The following is a 16,451-nucleotide window of genomic DNA, read 5'->3' as shown; positions in this document are numbered from 1 at the left end:
CCACTGAGCCACATCCCAGCCCACTGACATTGTTAAGTATCCCATACATTCAGTGGCACTATATACAATCAGTGTTGTGTGACTGTCACCAACCATCTCCCGAAGTTTTTCATCTCCCTGACATTCATCTGTAACCATTAAAACCGCCCCTTTCTCCCTAACCTCTGATCTACTTTCCAACTCTATTAATTTGCCTGATTCTAAGTATATCATACAAGTGACATCATGTAGTGTTTGTCCTTTTGTGTTGGGATTCTTGCACATGACTTGATGACTTTGAGGATCATCCCTGTGCAGTGTGTTTCAGAATGACATCACCTCACCTCAGTATGACATCATCTCACCTCGGTATGACATCACCTCCCGTCAATGTCATCATTCTCACCCTCAACCACCACACCTCTGGTCACTGAGACTGCACATAATGATTAAAGGTTACCTTGAACTCAGCCCATGCTTTGACATCCTTTTTCTAACTACAACAGCACTGTCGAGGATCTGAAGGTGGCCTGCTGAATGTAGAGGACCTGCTTCCCACAGCTGGGGCCCAGGCCCTGCGGGCTTCTGCAGGGGGACCCACATGGACATATGTCTCCCAAGACGACTCCTCATCAGGACTCAAGGACGCTTGTCAGGGGACTTGGGGGTGTCAGAATGACCGACAGCCCTGCCTGACTTTGGGGTTTGCAGCGCATGCAGCTGTCCTCTCCTGAACTCCCCCCCCACAGGGCTGCAGGGACAGCAGGAGAGACGTCATTCTGCTCCACATTCAGTGAGTGCCTTTGAACAACACACTCTCCATGCATGTCACAGGCCACCACCCAGGACCCTCAGGCCAGGCTGGCCCATGTCAGAGGGAACTGAAGCGCCTGAGGGTAGCAGAAGCATTTCCTTCAGGGTGTGGAGGCAATAGAGGCCGCACCGCACCGCATGCCAAGCCGGGATCTGGAATCCAAGCAAACCTCAAATGTACGGCTGCCCTGGCTGTCAGGAGCCCTCTCTCCTTCCCCACCTGCCTCTCCTCCCAGCCCTGAGGAGCTGCAACTCCACAGATCTGCTGGCTCTGAAAAGTGAGGGAGGGGGAGCGGAGACAGGGGGTTGCCATGGTGATGGCAGCCAATAAGAGATCCTCTGCTGCCAGGAGAGGGAGGCACCGGGTGGAGCCCCCCATCCTGACTGGGAAGGAGGGTGGGGTGGGGACAGTGGGGGTGAAGGGGAGCAGGACATCACTACCCGAGAGCAGAGACCAAGGGGGAAAGAGGAGAAGTGGGGAGGGCTGCTCCATTTCTCTCTAGATGCTGTTTGAGTGCTAGGTTGTGGTGGGCAACACACACACACACACACACACACACAATCTGTACAGGGAGCATCTACCCCATTTATAACAAATAGACGCTCTGCAAACAACCTCACCTGTTAAGAGGTGAGGCCTCAATTTGAATGTTGGGGCAGAGAAGGGAAAATAATATTGGAAAGAGAGGGAGTGAGGGGTGGGCAGAGCTACTGCCTGGACATCTTCCCAGTGGGAGGAGAGTCCTGGGGCTTCCTGGGGTGAGGCAAAGCCACCTGCAGCAGTGATGGATAGAAAAGCGCAGAGTTAGTAGGAAACGGGACAGGCATCGAGTCCAAAGGAGAAGGGGTGAGGAGAGACCAAAGGAATCAGCAAGGTCAAAGCTAGGAAGCTTGGAAGGGTGGCACTGAGACCAGGGATGGAGGAGAGGCTGGGCAGGGGCTGAGCTCGTCACACCTTGGTGCTCAAAGCTCCCAGGAGCCTTGCTGAAGAAGACATGGCCAGAGACTGTCCCTGCACCTGCCGAGTCAGTGTTGGGTGGGGCGGGTAGGTGTTTAATGTCAAGTGTTGGGGGGTGGGGGGGTGGTGATTGGTTCCCTAGGTGCAGCCTTTGGACCTCAGTCAAGGTGCGTGGCCCCCCAGACACGCAGATCCACGCCCCTGCCTCTGTGCAGACTCTCATAGCTCCTCACAGCTCAGGCTGCACTGTGGCAACAGCATTCAGACCCTGAATCTCGATTCATTTATCTCTAACCAAGAATCCAAGGGCAACCGCTGCCCAATGACCTGATCACCCTGTAATCACACACTTGCAGCCACTGGGGCACAAGGAGCACCTCAGTCCCCAAAGGGACCCCTGCCTTTGACCCAGGTAGTTCTACTGAAGACCAATTGGGTAGTCTCCCTGGAGAGGTTCATGGAGCCTCTGACCTCTTTCTAAATCTCAGAAAATGGGGTGTTTGCCTCACTTCAGAAGACCTGATCAACACACGTGTGTCCGTATCACTTGCAAAAATGCGATCTGTAAAAACATATAACATAAATGGGTGTTTCTTTTCTGCCTTTACTTTAGGAGGAGACAAAGGTTTGGGGGATTTATGTAGAATTAATTGAACTGATAATTGTCAGGAATTTACTTAACACTAAGGAAAAACATGTATGCATGACGTCACTTTTTAAAACATGAATGCTTATTTTACTGACTCAGAAGCCCCTGCGACGCCAGTGGCTTACATTTCTCTCAGTAAATTGAGACACAAATAAATGCAGTCAATTAGAATTTAAGCAATGTATATTGTCCGTGCTGTTTGTTTATGCCAACGATTAGATTTGTAAACTAAATTGTATTGGCAGATAATGTTTATAACAAAATATACTCTGTTTAGAAAAACAAAACATTTATCAAGTAAGCTAAGACCTGGATGTCACTAGAGAACAGTGCCTGGCACAACTACAAGCTTAATAAATGTCAGTCATTATTGTGATTGTCATTAAGTACAACACAGACTACCCATAAGTCTCAGTCGTGCAAGTAGCAGAAGCCCATTTCAAACTTGTTTTTTTTAAGAAAAGTTTATATTAAAATTTAACAGTAAAACATTTAAAAATACACAATCCTATTAGAAAATGGACAGTGGATATGAAGAGAGGTTTTATCAATGAGAATATACAGATAGCATATACACACATGAGAAGGTATTCAACAACACTAGCCATAAGGGAAATACAAGTGTGAGTCTCTGTGAGCAATCACAACATACTTATTAAAAGAGTAAAATAAAAGTAGTTGCAACACCAAATGCTAGTGAGCGTGCAGAGAAACTAGATCAGTGAGACGTTGCTGGAGGGAATGGAAAATGGTACTCCAGAAAACAGTTTGGCAGTTTCTTAAAAGATTTAACACACACTAACCAGATGTGTTTGTCAGCTTTTCATTGCAGTGACAAAATACCTGAGATAACTTAAAAGAATGAAAGGTTTACTTTGGCTCATGGTTTCAAAAGGTTCCATCCATGGTTGGCTGGCTCCATTGTCTCTGGGCATGTGGTGAAGTGGACCATCATGGCGCAGGGCCAGGGTGGAGCAGAGCTACTTACCTCCCCGAAGCAGCTGGGAAGCAGACAGAGTGGGGGTGGGCGGTAAGGTCCAGGGACAAAATACACCCTTCAAGAGCAGCCCCCGGTGACCTGCCTCTTCCAGTTAGGCCCCACCTCCCAACATTTCCACTACCTTCCAATAATGCCACCAGCTGGGGACCAAGCCTACCACACAGGAAGTTTTGGAGGACATCCCAGATCCAAACCGCAACACCAGGGGACCAGGCAATTGCTCTTCTCAGCATTGTTCCCGGGGAAATGAAAACTCATATTCACACAAAAATCTGTGTACAAATGTTAGAGCAGTTTTATTCATCATAGCCCCAAACAGGAAATCATCAAGAAGGCCCTCAAGAGGTGAACGGCTACACAAACCAGTATATCCACACCACGGATAGTTACTGATGGGCGTTAAAAAGGAATAGACTCCTGATGCAGTGACTTGAATGATCTTTGGGAATTATGCTGGGGGTGGGGGGAGGATGGCCTGTCTCCAAGGGTTACAACTATATGATTCCATGGATAGAACAGTCACAAAAAGACCAGATGACAGAGGTGAGAAACAGATTGGTAATTATCGGGGCTTAGGAATGGGGGTGGAGGGTGACTAAAGAGGTATCAGAGAAAGGAATCCTCCTGGGCGGAGCAGTTTTGCATCATGAGGGTGGCGATGTCTACACAAATCAGTGTGGGGCGTGAAATGGCCCAGGACGCACTCCACCACTGTGGGCTCCTGGTCCTGACATGGTACTGTAGTGACCTCAATTGCAACCCTGGGGGAAACTGAGAGTAGAGAACATGGGGCCTCTCTGTACTATCTTTGCAAGTCCTTCTGAATCTATGATGACTTCAATATAGACAGTTACCAAAAATGAAAAAGGAAAAAAAGGAGTCGAGACTATTTCATGGAACCCAAAGATGGTTCCGCCCCAGAAATGAGTCAGGCAAGCAATCACGAAGCAGCTCTGCGTCCCTCTCGCCCCCCAGCCCACCCGGCCTGCTTGGCAGAGATGCCTGCTTCTTCTCTGCAGACCACCTTTGTGCTGTTTGTGCCCATGGCTGCCACTGCTAAGTAGAGGCACTGGCATCTTTGTCGTCAGCCACACAGAGAGATCCTTTGCTGTCTCCTAGATCCGATTCAAAATTCCCAGAAAAATAAAATCTTCCTGCCCTGCGTGGGCCAGGTCTCCATACCCAGATCCACGGCAGAGGGAGCCCATGTGCATTTCTACCTGCCGACACCTGCTCCTCCTCGGCTCCTGTTGCACTCAGAGGTGAGGCTCGGGTCCCAGGCAAGGCCCCTTTCTCCTCCAGGAGAGACTCATCCATTCTGTAGAGGAAATGACAACCATCCACCCTCGAGTCCCACCTGATGGGAACCCTGGGAGGAAGGCTGGACACAGCCATATCGCTTTCCCACTTAAAAACACAAGAGGCAACTCCAGGCCCACAGCCACGCGTTGGTCACCGGCTTGAGGTGCACATTAGCTCCGGCAGGACACCTGACAAAGCTCATGGTCGTCTGCATGTTGACCTCTGCTGGCGCCTGGAGCGGGTCCCTTGGCTAGCCAGTGGTGCCAGTCCACCTTCTGTCCATAAAGATATTGCCCTTCTCCAGGGTCCTTCACAGCCACCCTGGGGCAACTTTGGGGCAGAATTAACTGGCTGTGGTTTCCTGACGCCTTCTGCGGGGAGCTGGCAGCCTCCAGGACTGGGCCTGTGCTCTCCCGAAGGCCCAAGATGCCTGGCAGTGCAGTTGTGTCCATCTAAAGACCCTGTTGTCCGGGCTACGGTTTTCTTGGCAACAAAAAAACCTGTAAAATCTTAACTGGCAGCCCGTCGATTTAATTTAGGGAGTCTGCGTTTGCTCAAAGCCGTCTCCAGACAGCTTGCTAAGCAGGAGAGCCGGAGTTGGGCTGTGCCTGTGGGCTTCAGTTCTTAGAAGGAAGCTGGAGGGCTGTGCCTGAGTTCCCTGCCTGATGAATTTTGCCTTCAGGTGTGGAGGACACCAGCAAAGAAATTCTGCCTCTGCCTGGTTGGCTCTGTGAGCTTCCCAAACCAGGTCCTAAAGTACAGTCCATGGCGAGAGGCATCCCACCCTGGTCTTGCAGGAGGGCACCACAGAAGGCCTCGGAAGCACATGAGAAGGATCAGGGTTCCCCAGTTCCCCCAGCCCTTCCTGGGTGTCCTTGTTCCAATTGCCAGAACCTCCCTGTTTCATAATTGGTGTGCCAAATTTAGTTCTGGATGTAGGTTGCTGCAGAGTGTAACAGCTGCAGCTCAGTCGGTCCTGTGATTACCTTCTAGGATGGACTCTCTGTGGTCTCCGATCCTATACCATGAGCAGAGAGGCCTTCAGGAGCAGGGTTGCATAACTGACCTGATTGTCGATATCCATTTGCAGTGACAGTCTCAAACTTGACACTTCCCCGGGCACCTTGCTGAAGCCCCAGGGGGTCTCCAACACAACCTGACATCCTTCAACCTTACCTTCTGAGCCCCTAATTCCTCAGTCTCACTAGAAAAATTCTCCAAGTTCCAAAACCCATCCGACACTCATTTCACTAGTGGTTTCAGTCTGCAGGTCACTGATGGCCAGCTTTCAGTTCCAGCATCATGGAATCCAAGTGTCCCCACCCCTGAAATGGGTCAGCTATGTGGTCACGTGCAGCTTCATTTCCTGTTTGCATCTTATTCCAAGTTCATTTGGTTATAAACTACTCCAAATTACCATGAGCAAAATCAGAAAATTTATTCAAGTTTAAAGGAACATCACATAGAAACCAACACACAAAGGACAGCTGGGTTGGAGCCAGGAATTGAAAGCTAACAGAACCTGGAAGTCCCGGGCTCTATCTCCCGAACTCGTGCTCCCCGCACCCTTTCATTCTGTGTTTAAAAGGCTATTTTTCCTCCTACCTCATGACAGACTGTGACTCCCCAGCCCTGACCATTCTGGGTTTCCTAGCTTGGAAAGACAGACGAGTCTTCTCTTTATCCCAACTCCAAAATATCCAAGCAAGAGAATCTCTCTGGCTCAGCTCAGGACAGATGCGTGTGTGGCGCCTGGGATTTGGGCCAGCAGGTTGGTGTCCTAGTGCAAATCTGCATGGAATGGGAGTCTTGCTCTGAGTGAGGCCAAGTGGGTAGTGGAGGGCCAGTAGGATTACTGCCTAAGGATTAGCAACCACCAATGAGACAGGAATGTTGTGCACATCATCTAAATGTCTTTGAAAACAAGGTCACTACAGAACACTTGAATTAGGTTGGACTGAGAAAACTGGGGTTGGGAAGAATGTTTGCAGTACCTGTGCCCTCATCTGTAGCTCTGGAGTTGCCTTCCCCCCCCCCCCACAAAAATTCCAGGGGCTGAACACTCCAAGGATGCAGAGGAGGCAGCCCACAAGTGACTCTTCAGCAGAGGGTCAGGCTCTGGGGCATGAGGTGGCCACCTCCCCAGCCAGCCAGTTCTGCCTGTTTACACGTTTCTCTGTGCACAGGGTGCTAGAATCAGGGTTCTGGAATCAGCACTAGGGTCATCCTGACTCATTCCCTTCCTGCCCTGCTCAGAAGCACACACGGGGAAAGGGTTGACTTGGAATCCTCCCTTATAAAGGTTTAAGGACTTCAGAGACTTGGAGGATCATGAAAGCAGGCTTCAAAAAGGGCAGCATAGAAACACACACACACACACACACACAAAGTTAACAAAAAGCCACTGTGACTTTCACTTACCTTCCGGTGTAGTTTAGGATCTGATCCTTTCTGTTCAAGGGATCCAAAACCAGTTTAGGTCAATGATAGATGAATTTAAGCACAGTAATCTTGAAAATATATTTGCCCATGAAAAATCAGTTCATAACCAAAAATCCAAGAAAATTAGAAATGATCATAAGCAGAACACAAGTGGCATTCTTGTATTCCAGCCAAATAAGTAGGGCATTAGAGGAAAAATAGAAACAGGTAAATTAAAGGAAGTGTGACGAGAGAGGAGACTGGTAGATTTGGAGGTCACTGGAATATGGATAAAAAGTCTGTGCTTCATATTGTGCTTTCCAGAGAGAATGGTTAAAGTTTTCTCATTAGGAGGAAAAAAACTCACATTTTCAGCTGATTTTCTAGAAAAATATCAGTGTTTTATTATCTGGACAGATTGTTCTTGATTAACATGGAATTTGCACGTATGATCCACTTCTGTGAGGTACTTCTGGAAGTGATGAATCCCATCGGAAGGGATGGAAAAGCCATCAGGGGCTGCTTGGGGCTGCTTGGGGCTGGGTCAAGGTTGAGCTTTGGTGAGGGTGGAACAGGAAGGGATTTGGGGGGTGATGGAAATATGCCACATCTTGACTGTGGTAGTGACTACATGGGTTTATGTATTTGTCAAAACTCTCCAACTTAAAATGAATATTTTTGTTGTTGTTGGTGGAGTATATCTCAATAAAACTGATTTGAAAACAACAGAATGCTGTGCAGTAATGCAATGTCTGTGTCTGTATCTAGACCGAGATCTATGATGAGGAAAGGAATGCTGCCCCAGGAGCACTGCGGGCACCACCATCCTGAAACGGAAGAGCTGTGCCTTCCCTCTGTCCATTGAGGACAGCAGCAGAGCCGGGGGCACAAGACTCCACATGGTGGCCTGGGGCTGCAGGTGGGGATGGGAGGTGGTGAGTTATGAGATGAATGAGCTCTGAGGGTCTGTGCTGCAGCACATGATTGTAGTTAATATTTAAAACACTTAGCATGAGAAAGCAGATGTCAAGTGTTGGGGGGTGGGGGTACCCACATCAGGTAATGGATATGATAATTAATTTGATTTCGGAACTCATTGGACAATGGACATGTATAGCAATTCACATCTTACACTTTAAATATATATGATTTTATTTGCCAATTATATCTCAATAAAGAAAAAAAAAAAAGAAATGAAAGACTCTCCAAAGCAAACCATGTGGACAAGGCAGGTAGACTAAGGGGTAGGGTCTTTCTCATAGCAGGGAAAGGAGGAGATTCAAGCCCCGAGACCAGCCTGGGCCCAACCTGGAGGTCGACAGGGCAGACTGTAATGGGGGCTCACCTTTGTGCCTGGGAGTTGTGCTCAAATAATAGGGCACCAAACAACTGGGGCTCAATAACCCGCACATCCAGTCAGGTTTGCAGCTTTGGCTGAAGTTACCGGTCCCACCCACTCTGACCCGGGAGCATTTGGAGTTGGGGGCACTTCCCTCTCTGCCCTCTGCCTTGGCCTCTGCTGCTCCTACCCTCTGTACCAGGATGGGGGCGGTGTAGGGGATGAGGGGGAAAGTATTGGTCGTCTGAGGATGCCCTCATGGGAATGAATTTGTCACTCTTTGTCACCCTCTGGGCCTCGCAGGTGTCTAAAGGTGACTATTTTTCTTGGAGCAAAGAGTCCTCCCCCATTTCCTGACCTTTGTTTCCTTGCAGGTCCCTTGCAGGGTGGAGGAGGGTGTTACGGTTTAGATGTGTGGTGTCCCCCCAAAGCTCCTGTGTGAGACAATGCTAGAAAGTTCAGAGGTGAAACGATGGGGTCCTAAGGCCTTGACCTAACCAGTGCATGAATCCCCTGACAGGGATGAACAGTGGTCACTGTAGGCAGGCGGGGCGGGAGGAAGCAGGTCAATGAGGACGTGCCTTTGGGGTTTACAGTTTATCCCTGGAGAGCAGATCTCACCCTGCCCACCTCTTCCTCTCTCCCCTCTGAGGTGCTTCCCCCCACAGCACCCTTTTGTCATGATGTGCTGCCCCACTTTGGTCCCAGAGCAATGGAGTCAGCGACCATGGACGGAACCTCTGAAACCTTGAGCCCAAGTAAACTTTTCCTCCTCCTCTATGTTGTTCTTGCCAAGTCATCTGGTCACAGCCACCAAAAAAACCCACAAAAAACCTAAATCAGAGGGGTGAGTACATCTCCTCTAGCTAATCGCCAGGTTCTCTAGCATCCCCTGTGAGTTGGGGGGGGGGTACACCTCAGCTTCTTTATGTGAGGTCCCTCTCCTCTTGGGGCAGCCCCCCGGGGCAGAATCTAAGTGTCATGACTCACAGGCCACTTCTGATTCCCGTGGGGATCCTAGATCCATGTTGCTCTAACAGAACTTGCAGGTGCAACCCAGCAAGGTACAACCACATTTGGGGCGGCCTTCCTAGACTCTGACATGGGCACTGCCAGTCAAACACCAGCCCTCCAGCGTGATTCCTCAAGCCTTGGTCACACCAGTCCACTGTAACCTCCCAGCTCCTGAAGTCGCGCAGTAGGTGTTCCACGTAGTTCATTAGTCATGGAGCTGGAGAGAAACACGTCCTTCCTTCTCCAAGGCTGTTCATGCTCAGGGTGGGAAGGAATTGAGGTTGGTGGCTTGGGAGGAACATGGATCCAAGCACACCAACAAGGCTCCTACAAGAAACACTCCCTCACTGGGGTTGTCGCTCAGCGGTAGAGTTCTCGCCTCGCACGTGCAAGACTCTGGGTTCAATCCTCAGCACCACATAAAAATAAATAAATGAAATAAAGGTATTGGGTCCAACTACAACTAAAAAATAAAAAATATTAAAAAAAAAAAAGAAACACTCCCTCTGACCCCGGCTCTCCCCTTTGGTTTCTCCACTTGTTATGGGTTGAGGGAGAAAGGTCATCCACACCCCTTCCACCCTATGCTTCAGGGTCCCACTCCTCACTTTAAAATAGGAAAGTGTTTGGTCTTATTTTGTTAGAATCTCAGCCTGAAATGACACCACTAAGAGCTCGGACATACTGACTCCTACACAAATCAGGTCCTCTGCTAAGTTCTTGACATAGATCACCATATTTAATTTTAATGACAAACCAACCTGGTGGGAATGACTATCACCATCCTACAGATGAGGACACTGAGTCTCAGGAACATTAACCAACTTGGCCAAGGTCACACTGCTATGTGGCAGAAGTGGACAGTAGACCCAGAAGTGTTATTCTATGTAGGTCGATACTGTGAAAGGAAACTGGGGTTGTGCACCAGCCTTCAAGGAGTGTGCAACTCAGACAGGATATATGTCATCGCCTTCTCCTTCTCTTCTACACTTCTGTGCTTCCTCCTTATAGCACCCCACCCCACCCCACTCCTCCTCTAAGGGCTTGAACTCAATGTTGACACTGCACTTTCACCGTGTATGTTACTTATCTGTCTCTCTCATTTGAGTATGAGGTCTTTGAGGGAAGGACTATGGCTTTGTAACCTAACATCCTGGCTGCATGAATCTCAGTGTCTGGTAGGAGTTCAAAAACTGGAATTAAGGACAGAATGAAAAAAAAAGAGGGTGTAAACTGGCCATTGATACCCCAACCTGGTCTCAATATGGTTATAGACAAACCTACATAAATACAGTTATCTCATACTAGACAAAGCCACCATTGGAGAAAAGATAGCCTCTTCAACAAATGGTGCTAGGAAAACTGGAAATACATATGTAGCAAAATGGAATTAAACCCCCACCTCTCAACCTGCACAAAACTCAACTCAAAGTGGATCAAGGACCTAGACATTAGACCAGAGATCCTGCACCTACTAGAAGAAAATGTAGGCCCCACTCTCCATCATGTTGGCTTAGGAACTCAATTCCTCAACAAGATCCCCAAAGCATAAGAAGTAAAATAAAAAAATCAATAAATGTATGGTATCAAACTAAAAAGCTTATTCACAGCAAAGGAAACAATCAAGAATGTGAAGAGAGAGCCCAGAGAATGGGAGAAATCTTTGCCACCTACAACTCAGAGCATTAATCTCCAGGATATATAAAGAATTTCAAATAACTTTACACGTACACAAAAAAACATAACCCAATCAACAAATGGGCAAAGGAACTGAACAGACACTTCACAGAAGAAATATGATAGGTCAACAAATACATGAAAAAATGTTCAACATCTCTAGCAATTAGAGAAATGCGAATTAAAACTACACTGAGATTTCATCTCACTCCAGTCAAAGTGGCAATTATCAAGAATATAAGCAACAATAAATGTTGGTGAGGATGTGGGGGAAAATGTACACTCATAAATTGCTGGTGGGACTACAAATTGGTGCAAAAGCAGTATGGAAATTCCTCAGAAAACTTGGAATGGAACCACCATTTGACCCAGTTATCCTACTCCTCAATATATACCCTAAGGACTTAAAATCAGCATATAGTGACATGGCTACATCAATATTTATAGCAGCTCAATTCACAACAGTTAAGCTATGGAACAAACCGAAGTGCCCTTCAACAGATGAATGGATAAAGAAAAATTGGCATATATACATGATGGAATATTACGCCACCATAAAGAAGAATGAAGTTATGGCATTTGTTGGTAAATGGATGGGACTGGAGACTATCATGCTAAATGAAATAAGCCAGTCCTAAAACACCAAAGGCCAAATGTTCTCTCTGATATGAGGATGCTAACACACAGTGGGGGGGGGCGGGGTTCGGGGAGGGAACAATAGAAGTACTTCGGATTAGAAAAACAGGAATGAAGGAAAGGGAGGAGGGATGGAAATAGAAAGATAGTAGAATGAATTTGACATCACTTTCCTAGGTGCATACATGAACACACAATCAGTGTGACTCCTCATCATGTACAACCACAAGAATGGGAAGTTATACTCCATGTATATATGATATGTCAAACTACATTCCACTGTCATGCATAACTAACTAAAAATAACAAACGAAAAAGATTTTAAATAAAGAATGTGGTTATAGAACTTGATATGCAGGATGTCTTAGGTGTTCTCTAGAATGGAGAAAGTGGGTTGAGAGGGGGTTGGGCTGGGTCATCTCTAAGGCCCCTTTCCAGGGTGTCACAGCAGCTCTCAAGGAGCCCAGGAAGCAGAAGGCAGAAGGAAGAGGGTGCCCACCTCTGACCCTTCTCTCCTTGGACTCTGGTGCATTTCAGTAGAAACCCAAGGGCAGCCATTGGGAATCGGCCCAGCAGGCTCTGAGCAAGAAGAGGGAAACAGAGAAGATGAGGACTCCGGAGGACAGAGCCGAGGAAGAATTCACTCCAAGGCAACAGAAGCACACTTACTGCTTCATGGTGATGGGTTTTAGTTTTGCCCAACCACTCCCCAAATGAGCTCTTGGTCTCAATCCATTATAATTTAAGGTCCATAGACTCTGAGGGAGGGTATAAGGAAGTCTGTGGAAGATGAGCCTCTGCTTCTGGAATATATTGTGAAAACTGACTTCAGAGTGCACCAGAACTAGGAAAAGAGATTGTCAATCATCTTTCCCATCGTGGTGCTATTTCCAGCCACCCCTCAGCATCCATAGAGGATCAGTTCCAGGACCCGTACAGATACCAAAATCCACGATGCTCAAGCTCCTGACACAGATGGTGTATAATTTGCTATAACCTACGCCCATTTTCCGTATTACTTTAAGTAATTTTTAGATTACTTGTAATACCTAATCAATGCCTACATATAATTTCATTTGTATGGATTCATTGTAGTATCCAGCCCATGGGAAAATTCAAGCTTTGTTTTTTTAGAACTTTCTGGATTTTCTTTTTCAAATATTTTTGATTCACAGTTGGTTAAGTCCAGGGATGCGGAATCCACGGATCCATGAAGGCCAGCTGTGTGTGTGTGTGTGTGTGTGTGTGTGTGTGTGTGTGTGTGTGAGAGAGAGAGAGAGAGAGAGAGAGAGAGAGTTTATTACTTGGTTGTCATTTTTTTATAGTGTCTTCACTGAACTGGGCCCAGTTCACCCTCTTGGACCAGAAGGGCCTGATACCATAGAGATAAGTCACCACCTCCAACAGAGCTGGTCTGGAAAGTGAAATGAACCAAAGCCACCAACCACCTGGCCTTCCCAGCCTGAGGGCACACCCTCCCTGCCTAGAGAGAGTTCACCAGACACAGGCACAAAGAGTGCTGTCCATGAGGCAGGAGGATGCAGGTCACATTGGGCATGACATCACCCTGGCTGGCTGAGCCTCTAAGGACTCTAACGATGCTCTCAAGATTCCAAGGGACACATACTCCAGGGACTCAAGGCAGCTACAGGTCTTTAGGTAATGAGTTCATGGCTGCAGAAGTCAGATGATTATCACAGCCTGCCCTCGTACAAAGAATGACTTCACTGGGCTGGGAGCCAGGAGAACAGAAAAAAAGAACCTGTTCCTGATCACACCTTGAACTCCTTAATAACATTCAATGGAACCCTTCCTTCAAAGGAGGAGCATCAAAGAATTTATGAATCCCCCCACAAAAACAAACAAACAAACAAAAACTCAAAAAACCACTTCGTGGGGTATAGGACACTTTTTGAAAATTGGTTATATATAAAACCACAAAGCATCAACAATTACAAATACTAGACATTATAGACTGTATTCTTTGACTTCAATGAAAAAAAAATATTTGACTAGAGTTAACTAAAGATAACCACTAGACCAAAAAGTAAAATCTTCTGAATCCTCAGAAGAGACAACTACATGCTCAGGAACAAAGCAAACAGACATACAATAAAATCTAAGAAATTTAGAAGTAAACAGAACTCATAATATAAAGTTGGCGCAAAATTAAGTCATCAAGCTTATCTGTCATGCTATTTCTTATAAATAGGCTAAACTTGCTTAAAAAAAGAAACCACTAACATATTTGATTGATACGTGTAATTTTAGTTATCATAGCATTATTTGTAATAGTAAATATTAGAAGTAATCCTAATTTCCTTTGAAAAATCAAGTGACCAAGTAATAAGTTCCATATAGTGGGACATCACACAGCTCTTCAAAAGAATGAATTAACTCTGCATGTGCTAAATAAGACATGCTCTCCAGTATGTATCACGTTTTTAAAAAGCAAAATGAAAGTATTTGTAACCTGTGATTATTTTGTGGATTTTTTTTTTTTAAGGAATGTGCTCATTTTTAGGATATCTCTGGAAAGGTCCACAATAAACCAGCATTGGGGGTTGCTCATGGGAAGAGAAAATAGGTGGTTGGAAACAGAGGAGAAATGCTTTTTACTATCCTCCTTTTGAATTTTGCTTTTGTACCCAAGTGACTATTACTAATTTTTAAAAAATTTAATGAAGAAATTTTTAATAAACTTTTAATTAAAACTTTAATTATTTTAACTTAAAATAATTAAAATTAAACATTTTAATAAAGAATTGACTGATTGAATTGGATTGACTAGTAATTATGCATAATGTTTTAAAAGTGATCAAAGAATTACCACTAGTGACAGCTCTGGTTCTTTAAATGTCCCAAGAACATGCCACATAAACTGTGCCACAGCAAAGAGGAAACAGGAACAAAAGTAACAGAACACTGGAGCAAAAGCCTGAGGATAAGTCACGTAGTAGAAGAAAACAGTATGTGCACCAAGAAAAGAGTCCAGATAATGCCGCTGGGCTGAAAACATAGGTCTTACAACGGATTAGAAAAAGATAATTGCTCTGATTTTGTTTAAATGGGTAAAGAACCCAGATAATCCAGAAAGAAATAAAAGAGGCCATTGGGTACATGAAAACATAATCAAAATCCCAGTAATGAAGGAAATGAGAAAAAAATAGATTCATGGCTACTATCCTGTACTAGATCATCAAAGATGGAAAATAAGTCTCCTAGGGTATGAAGAACTGAATGTTCTAAGAGACAGTCTACCACATTTCTGAAGGGCAATTGGGCAATGTTTGGGGTTTTTTTTTTGTTGTTGCTGTGTTTGCTTTGTTTTGTTTGCAGTGTCTGGGATCTAACCCAGGGCTTTACTGATACTAGTCAAGCATCTTCCCAGTGAGCCGCATGGCAGCCCCAGGTGATGTGTATTTTCATCTTTGACATGAGAGTTTCTCTAAGGAATTGATTGGACAGGAGTTCTCACAATACAATTGCATTCATTACTGCCTTGTTTATGATAGTGACCTGGGCATTTAAAAAAAAATATATGGTATACCCAGTACAATTTCTTGCCAGTAAAACTGAGGACATGTATTTATATGCTGGATAATGATGCACTTACGAACTGTCCATTTGGTTGAAAATTCTGCAGCCACTAAATACTTGAAGTCTTCCTTCCCTCTGGTACTGAGGACTGAATCCTGAGGTGCCCTACCACTGATCTACATCCCTAGCCCTTCTCATTCTTTTGAGACAGGGTCTCGCATTCTTGCCAAGAATGCCTTTGAATTTGCCATAGTCCTGCCTCACCCTCCCCGGCCGCTGAGATTGCAGGCATGAGCAGCAAGCCTCCTACAGTTGAAGACTATTAAATGCCAAAGGAAAATTCTAACAGTAAATGAATAAAGAAGGCTACAAGAAATAAAATGTGATCTAATTTACATAAAAATCTTACGCTTTTAAGTTTTAAAATATAGGAAGAAACTGCATCAAAATGTTTTAAAACACTACCCTATATAGTGGAATTCTGGATCAACCTTTTTACAAATTTCTAAATAGACCTCCATTACATTTACCCACCAAGTGTGAGTGTGTGTCTCCATGTCTGTACCTGTATCTACAACTCCTGGCACCATTTGTTCTTATTTGCTTTATTTCCATCTCTAACTCCTCACTTCTCTATCTAGGCAAAGAGAAGTCAAAAAGGAGGGACATCTTTTTTTCTGGCTTCCAGGGTTTAGGAAGAGTTAATTAACCCCTAACTACCTCCTTAGCTTAGGCGGAGCACTGACTTTAGATTGGCTGATGGTGACATCATGCCAGTGGCAGCAGCCAATCGTGGCGTTCCTACCTAGGAAGTCCCAGATGCCTCGGTGTTGGGAGGGGGGGGGGAAAGAGTGTGGCTCGGCTCTGGAGAAGGGAGTCCCTCTGTGCACGCTGCGTTTCCACTCCGTGCTCCTGCGTCCCACTTACCTGGACCTTCGGGGCTTGGGCGTGCTTGTTGTCCACACAGCCCCCGCCTGGCTCCCCTCCAGGCCTCGCGTCCTCTCCTAGCCCTTCTGTTGCAGCTTCACCAGTTGCTTTCAGGCCACCGCTGTCGCTTGCTTGTTTTCCAGCGGGTGACCCTGGGTCCTGCTGACAAAACCCTGATTCCTAATCAGTGAAGGCG

At 46.0% G+C, this 16,451-nt stretch overlaps 1 protein-coding gene across 1 annotated transcript in view; it reads right to left on the bottom strand.

The window, feature by feature from the left end:
* The window catches only part of Stmn4 (stathmin 4), a 36,497-nt gene extending 20,055 nt beyond the window's left edge, over positions 1-16,442 (bottom strand). Inside the window, exon 1 of the mRNA XM_048801545.1 lies at positions 16,256-16,442. The gene's annotated coding sequence lies outside the window, so the exon portion shown is untranslated. The remainder of the gene's footprint in view (positions 1-16,255) is intronic.
* Between the last annotated feature and the right edge of the window lie 9 nt (positions 16,443-16,451).

This window comes from Marmota marmota, unplaced genomic scaffold, assembly GCF_001458135.2.
Source record: "Marmota marmota marmota unplaced genomic scaffold, marMar, whole genome shotgun sequence".
Taxonomy (NCBI): domain Eukaryota; kingdom Metazoa; phylum Chordata; class Mammalia; order Rodentia; family Sciuridae; genus Marmota; species Marmota marmota.
This window is presented reverse-complemented; position numbering and strand designations above follow the sequence as displayed.